We start from the raw sequence: 7,418 nt of genomic DNA, 5'->3' as shown, positions 1-7,418 counted from the left end.
CTTCACATGCCATATTTCACATAAAATGAGATATAAAAAATGACCCATAAGAATAACAGCAAACTTTAAATGCCATGCATAGGGGATTAAAATAGTATCCGGAAAAAGTACACACAATCAAAGTCACATAAATTTTCAGAATAGCCTAGGTTAGGCATATGATTTTTTGAAAGAAAAAGACCCAGGAGTATGATATAAGGCAATATTATGAAATTTGTATGAATTTATTTCTGATGTCATTGATCCATAATGGGCAAGTGGCAATTCTGATAAAAAGTTTACCAAGGGCATCCTTCACATCCGTGTTTCTCAGGCTATAGATGAATGGGTTCAGCATAGGGCTGATCACAGTGTACATCAATGATGCAACCATTCTTCTTTGGGTAGAATGGACCACAGAAGAGCTAAAGTAAACACCAACTCCTGACCCATAGAACAAACAGACCACACAGAGATGAGATACACAGGTGGAAAAGGCTTTGGCCTTACTAACAGTAGAGGACATCCTTAATAATGAGGAGACAATCTGTGAGTAAGACATAAGGATTCCTGTCATTGGAATCACTCCTAGTAGGAAAGTCAACACATACATGAAGACATTATTGATGTAAGTGTCAGAGTTGGATGCTTTGAGAACTTGAGCCAGTTCACAAAAGAAATGTGGAATCTCTGTACCTTTGGAGAAGTTAAGTTCATTCATCAAAAGAACATGAATCAGGGAGACCCAGGACATGATTATTCAAAACATCAGCACCAGAAAGACACACACCTGAGATTTCATGATAACCGTGTATTTGAGGGGTTTACAAATGGCTACAAAGCGATCATAGGCCATTAAAATGAGTAAAACATCGTCCATGTCCACAAAAGTATTAAAAAAATATACCTGTGTAAGACATTCTATGTAGGAGATGTCTTTTCTCTGTGACTGCATGTTTACTAGCATTTTTGGTATTGTGGTTGAGATGAAACAGATGTCAATAAAGGACAGATTGGAGAGAAAGAAGTACATGGGGTTGTGGAGATGTGAGTCAGAACTGACAGCCAAGATGATAAGTAGATTCCCAAACACAGTAACCAGGTAGATGGACAGGAACAGTCCAAAGAGAATGGGTTGCAGTTTAGGATCATCTGAGAAACCCAGGATGAAAAATTGTGATATCTTTGTATGGTTCTCTGGTTCCATATAACGATTGTATCTGTTAGAGATAAGGTAAGGATCATTTTCAAGTAATACCTACTGACACATCACAAAATAACACTTGAAACCTATCATTCATTCTGACGATTGTCACTTACTTAAGAAATTTTAATTCCCTGACTATTTAAAATGTGTGTAGTATTTCTTGTTTTTAATTTAGCTAAATCTCTTTCTCATTTATCATCAACAACTGTCATAAGATGTTGTTTTTCATTTTCATGCTATTATGGATATTAAATTATTAACATACTACTTTATAAATGTTATTTGGTTACACAAAATTTCACAAGTAACTATTTAAGTGTGATATAGAAATTAAACTTTTTCTCATGTTTCATAAATGTAATTTTGATTTATTTAATAACATCAGAGTAAATGAAAAAAATCATGAGACCTTTTAAATTTGTCAGGAATAAACATCATTAAGTATATCCTGTTTAATGGAGCAGGAATAAATTCATGATGCATTTATGAATATAAAAGAAATAGATGTTCTTTCTATTTAAACACCATGAGCTACTTACAAATACTGAGATTTTTCTGAAGTTCCTTCTCTTCAAAATGTACTTCTAAGTGAATGTCTCTGGCAAGAGAAAGGAGTATGTTGACTATAGAGGTGAGAATGAAAAGCAAAATAGCATACCATCAGTATAATAAAGCAGGAGGAACCAGATTTTCATATATGCTCATATATCCATAGAAAGGAGTAGGAATAAACTGCTATGAAATCCAGAGCACTAATGGTTGAATATATAGCAAATTAATTTGAATACTTATATTAAAAGATATTGTAGATGAAATCAAAATAGAAATTTAAAATTGAATTATGACATATACATTGCCAATTTTCAATGATTGTTGATATTATTAAAGTCTCAGTATTCTACTTAATTTAGGACAAAACACATGCCCAGTAGTAATTTATCCTGTGGCAGTGTGGGAATGAAAAGTAATATTTTCTCTAAAGTAGGAATGTTTAAGCAGAAAATAGAATGCAATAGAGACAAATGATCAAGAGTGGAAGAGGGAGAGGGGGATAGAAGCATTCAAGTTTGAGAAAATACAATGAAATTACTCTATGATATGGTCGCCTGGATTTGGTGAGGATTTCAATGACCAGTGAAATAAGAAGTAAGAAATGAATGCACCAGGGACAAGGTATGAGTTTCATGTAATATCTTCTGTATTTTCTTTATGCCAATCTAGCATTCATTAATTCATATTCTTTATTAGTCTGAGGTCTTGAATTTTTGTCTTATTTGTATTTTTTAGTTCCTTTTATTTTTCCTAATATATTTTAGGGCCTACATGCTCTAAATGAAATAAATATTGTAGAGAAATCACCAACAAATCAGAATTCTTACAAAAGTTTTATATGAATGTTAGTACAGGGAAAATTGTAAATATAAATAAAAAACTCATTCATGTTTATATAAAAGGAGTTACACATAACAAAGTTAATTATAATTCTAAAAATGAATCATATGAAATATGAACTTGGGTAAAGGAACTCTTACATGATTCTACAAGTCACAGAATGGAGTAGAGAATAAATAGATTATCTTGAGCAAATGAAATTGGAATATAATGTTTCAGAGACTGATAGAAATGGAATAATATATAGAAATGGGACTCAATGGAATAATTTAAATAATAGAACAATAAGTCACTTCACACATTACACTCTTCCCAGGGGCTAGCCCACCACATGCATCCTCTTTGCTTTCCTTAAATACCTCACCAGCCCTGAATGGAGCATACCAGCTCTTCCAATATTTGTTACTGAAGCTGTTTTCTCTCAATTATCTGTTCAGAGAAGGTGGATCAGATGAGTTTACACAGCACAGCTATTGGTCCTATGTAGATCAGTAATAGAAGGATCATTCTTTAATTACTGTATGTCCCAGTTCTTGAATTCTCAAAGCTCCTTATTAGATTAATTTTCCATTGTCTTTATACTCTCCAAAAGTTTCCCTGGGGAACAGAAAAAGTAAACTTTAAAACCGATAGTCAAATTTTTTTTTTATGTATGTAGCAAAGGGTGATTGATTTATTTCTCTTGGTATATAACTTTTTATTTGTTTTATTAAATGTCATGCTATGTTTTACACCCCACAACTCTTAATTATACAACCAACAATCCAAGGAAATCTGTACCACGTCCCTTTTAAATACTTTACTGGGGTTGAGAAGTGTTATATTCATAATATTACAAAGGGATGTAATACTCTTTGTATTATAATAATCCCTGTATAGATTTCTTTTTTAATATATATTTTTATTTTCTATATTCTTTGTTTACAATCCAAAAGCTTTCCTCTTTCCTAGTTCCCCCTTCCCCATATGTCCCATAAGTCCTTTTCTCTCCATCCATTTTCCGATCTTTCCCCCTCCCTTTTCTCTGTCCTGGTACTCCCCTACAATGCTGGATCTAGTCTTTCCAGCGTTAGGGCCCTCTTCTTCCTTAAATAATTATCTTACTTGACAGATAAAATCTTATATACATATTCTGTAATATATTATGTTTAGACGTATTTTACATTAGTCATAAATTAAACCTGAGAATTAAATTATGTATAAAATTATTATTTCAAATTAGAGTATTGTTCATAAACACATGTAACTATTATATATGATAAAATAATTACAATTATTCTAGTATACACACTTTTATGTATTCCCATAGTCCAATATAATTTGTCATTTTTGACATGTGCTTGTCTAATCTGCACCTCCAATTTTCTTGGACACTTACAAGTGTTTCATGTACTTCTCTAGGGTAAACTGAAGAAATTTCAAATATCAATGTGATCATGTTCCTTATTTTTTTACGTAGCTTGGTTTATTTTAAAACTTGTGTACATATGCGCACACACACACACATACACTTTTTTCTAACATACTAATTTTCTTTTTAGTTTACTTAATACATCACTAGTTGGTATCATAATCTGGTATTTATTTGTTTTTTTACTTTACCAATCTAAAAGAAGCATTCAGCTTGGTTCTGGTACACCTAATGATGCATGCCTTGACTTCAGCACTTGAGAGATAGCAACAGATAGATATCTGAGATTGAGGTCAGCCTGGTTTTAGAGCATGTTCACAGACAACTATGACTACAAAGGGAAACCCTGCCTTGAGAACACACACACACACACACACACACACACACGCACGCGCGCGCGCACACACACACACACATACATGCACACACTCACATACACACACACATACACAAACAGACAACTGTTCAGAAAATCACTTTTCTTGCCAGCCTTTTAAATGCTGATTTTGATATTATTGTTATTGATGCAGTTTAATGAAAGTGAAGTAATTGTCACTTTTATATTTCTGTGTTTACACATTAAGTCAAGCACTCAGGAAGAATGCACTAACATTAAACTCTACAGGACTGATTATAACATAAATAATTGTAGGGAGTTAGATTTTGTATGTCCACAATCAAATTGTCTTGGATCTTTAACTTCCTAAAGTAGACATTTACTGTTCACCACTAAATGTGATCTAGTGTTTATCAGATAAATCTTTTTGAATGTACAAAGAGATCCTTAGCATTCATTAAAATCTAACAACATTATTAGGCAATATGAGAACTGTAATATTGTAGAGTCCAGCTCATACATTCTAACAGCGGGTTCTCTGGAAGGAGAGATGGGTATAGGAATGGGGGCAAGAGAAAACACATGGAGAGACACAAAAACACATGACTTCTGGTTCAAGTCTCCATCTTTAATCCCTCTCTTACAAGATACAAATGCAGGCCAAGCCCCTCACCTGAAGGCTGAAAACCAGTTCTTCTTGTTCTGACTGCTATTCTTTTAAAACAGTGGGCAGGAGGAGGTCATAATTCCTCCCTTTTTATTAATTTTCAGAAAAAACAGTGGATAAATATATTCGTCAAAAGATGATGGGCATTTACCAGTGAGGGAAAGCATTGGCCTCAACCACCTTAACTATTAATTGATGTCCTTTTCAGGGGAGGGGAAATAGACTGCTTTATTATTTTAAAGGACAATCTCTCAATGTCGACCCCTATGCATCCAGGCTCACTTACTTTCAGGGAGATTCAGAAGCAGAACATTTCCTTTTTCCCTTTCAGTGCCTCGCCTCACACCTCATAACTGGTGCCCATGCTTGTTTAATTAAAAAACTTGCATAGATCTGAGATCTATGCAGCATTATTTTTGGAGATCCACTGGTAAAGTAAATGTCTTGTGAATATGAGCTGGCTGGCTTTCATAGCAGCCCACCTTTGAGTCTTGGAAGCCATTGCTGTAGCAGCCCACCTTCGAGTGCTGTATCTGAAAGATACCTGCTTGAAACACAAAATAAGAGATTAAAAGGAAAAACTGCTTGGACTGTTTCTCTGGAGGGCCCATGGTATTTAATTTGGTTGTAAATTAGTAGCTCAGGAATAAAACCTGCCTTGCAAATTAATGGCTAGAAGAAAAGCAGCCTACCTTCCTAATATGGGAGAAGCAGCTTTAAGAACATTATTGAATTAGTCATACTTAACAGCTGATTCAGGGTCTCTATTTACCTACCATATCAATCTTTCTGGCAGCCATGGGGCTCCATCTTCTTTTTGAGAGAAAATATAAATAGAACATCTTCTCCTTATTAAAACAGGGTCTGGACAGTTCCATGTATTAGTTAAAGTGCCCCGCCATTTAACCATGGCATAAGAATTAGAAGTGGCAAATTGCCAATGGCGGTCTGCTGTAGACTGACCTTTAGTATCGGTTTGCAAGAAATTCAAAACAAACAAAACAAAAGCAAGGTGTGCTTTGGGTGATCTAGAAGGGTATAGTTTCCACCTTCTTTATTTTCAAAAGTCAATTTTTAAGAGTGCAATGTGCACACTCAACAATTCCTTGACCCGTTGGGTTATAAGGAATTCCAGTTTAATGTTTAAAACCAAATTCTTTACAAAATGAGATGAAGTTATTGCCAGTGTAGAGTGGCCACATTGTCTGTCTTAATGACTTTGGGTAATTCTATGGTATACAAAACTTGTAGATACAAGAAGAAAGCAGGAGTGGTCCCTGGTTCTGGAAAGACTCAGTGAAACAGTATTTGGCAAAACCAGAACGGGGAACTGGGAAGGGGTGGGAGGGAGGACAGGGGAAGAGAAGGGGGCTTACGGGACTTTCGGGGAGGGGGGGGCTAGAAAAGGGGAAATCATTTGAAATGTAAATAAATTATATCGAATAAAAAAAAGTCATGATAAAAAAAAAACAAAAAACTTGTGAACAATGATTGATTACATTTAAAGGCTTCTCTCGAATGTAGAGAAGTGAAAAGAAATCTTGAACAAGTATCAATGCAAACATGTGTAAATTTTAATTTTCCAATTTTGCATAGTGAGTGACATCCATTTGTCAAAAATGATTTGGCATAAGACCACATGGATCAACCCCTAAATGAGGAGCTGGGGATAAGGAAAGGCAGTTAGGGCATTGTTTTATAATCATTTTTGCTTGCTCTTCTGTGATTGCATATCAGAGTCTTAATGTATGGCTAGAAAGGTGGAAACTGTTATGATAATGTCTAGCCAATTTAACAGTTCTAACACTAAAGCTTCTCTTATTAGAGCTCTGTCAATGCAATGATTCCCTTTAGCTAATGCTCCAGGAAGACTGGAGTGAGTTCGCATTTGGCCAATATAGAAGGGATTTCTTCTAGCAAAATGATGTTTCGCAATAGTGAAAGCAAAGATCCTCATGGCGTATTAAAATAAAATGTGCCATAGGTTTCTAATAAAAGGACAAATTCTGCAACATACAAGCTAATTGTAAAAAGATTAAAAGTATTATTTATAGGTTGAAAAACATTTAATACCATTGTCAGCTCTGCTAACTGAGCTGATCCCAGGTATTTCTATAACCACCTGTTGATTATAAATAAGATATCTACCTCTTCCTTCAGAAGAGCCATCTATGAAAATCAAAAGAGCATTATGCAGCAGCTGTAAAGATCATATTAGGAAATACAACCTATTGCATATCTAAAAAATATTATTAATCTATCTTGAGAATAACGGCCATGCCAATAAGTGAACTTAAAAATATATAAGCATAATTCAAATTCTATGCATGGGAATACCATTTCCCCTCTATTTTTCTTTTTTAAGAAGATATTGTTTTGCTTTGTTTTTTAAAAAATGTTTTATATTACCTTGTCTTTGAGGATA

The 7,418-nt window shown here is 34.3% G+C and overlaps 1 pseudogene; it reads right to left on the bottom strand.

Annotated features, from left to right (window-relative positions):
- Positions 1-205: 205 nt before the first annotated feature.
- LOC127689816 (olfactory receptor 1174-like) lies at positions 206-1,186 on the bottom strand (annotated as a pseudogene).
- Between the last annotated feature and the right edge of the window lie 6,232 nt (positions 1,187-7,418).

This window comes from Apodemus sylvaticus, chromosome 7 (assembly GCF_947179515.1).
Source record: "Apodemus sylvaticus chromosome 7, mApoSyl1.1, whole genome shotgun sequence".
In the NCBI taxonomy this organism is placed as follows: Eukaryota; Metazoa; Chordata; class Mammalia; order Rodentia; family Muridae; genus Apodemus; species Apodemus sylvaticus.
Note: the sequence above shows the minus strand (reverse complement) of the source record. Positions and strands in the feature narration are given on the sequence as shown.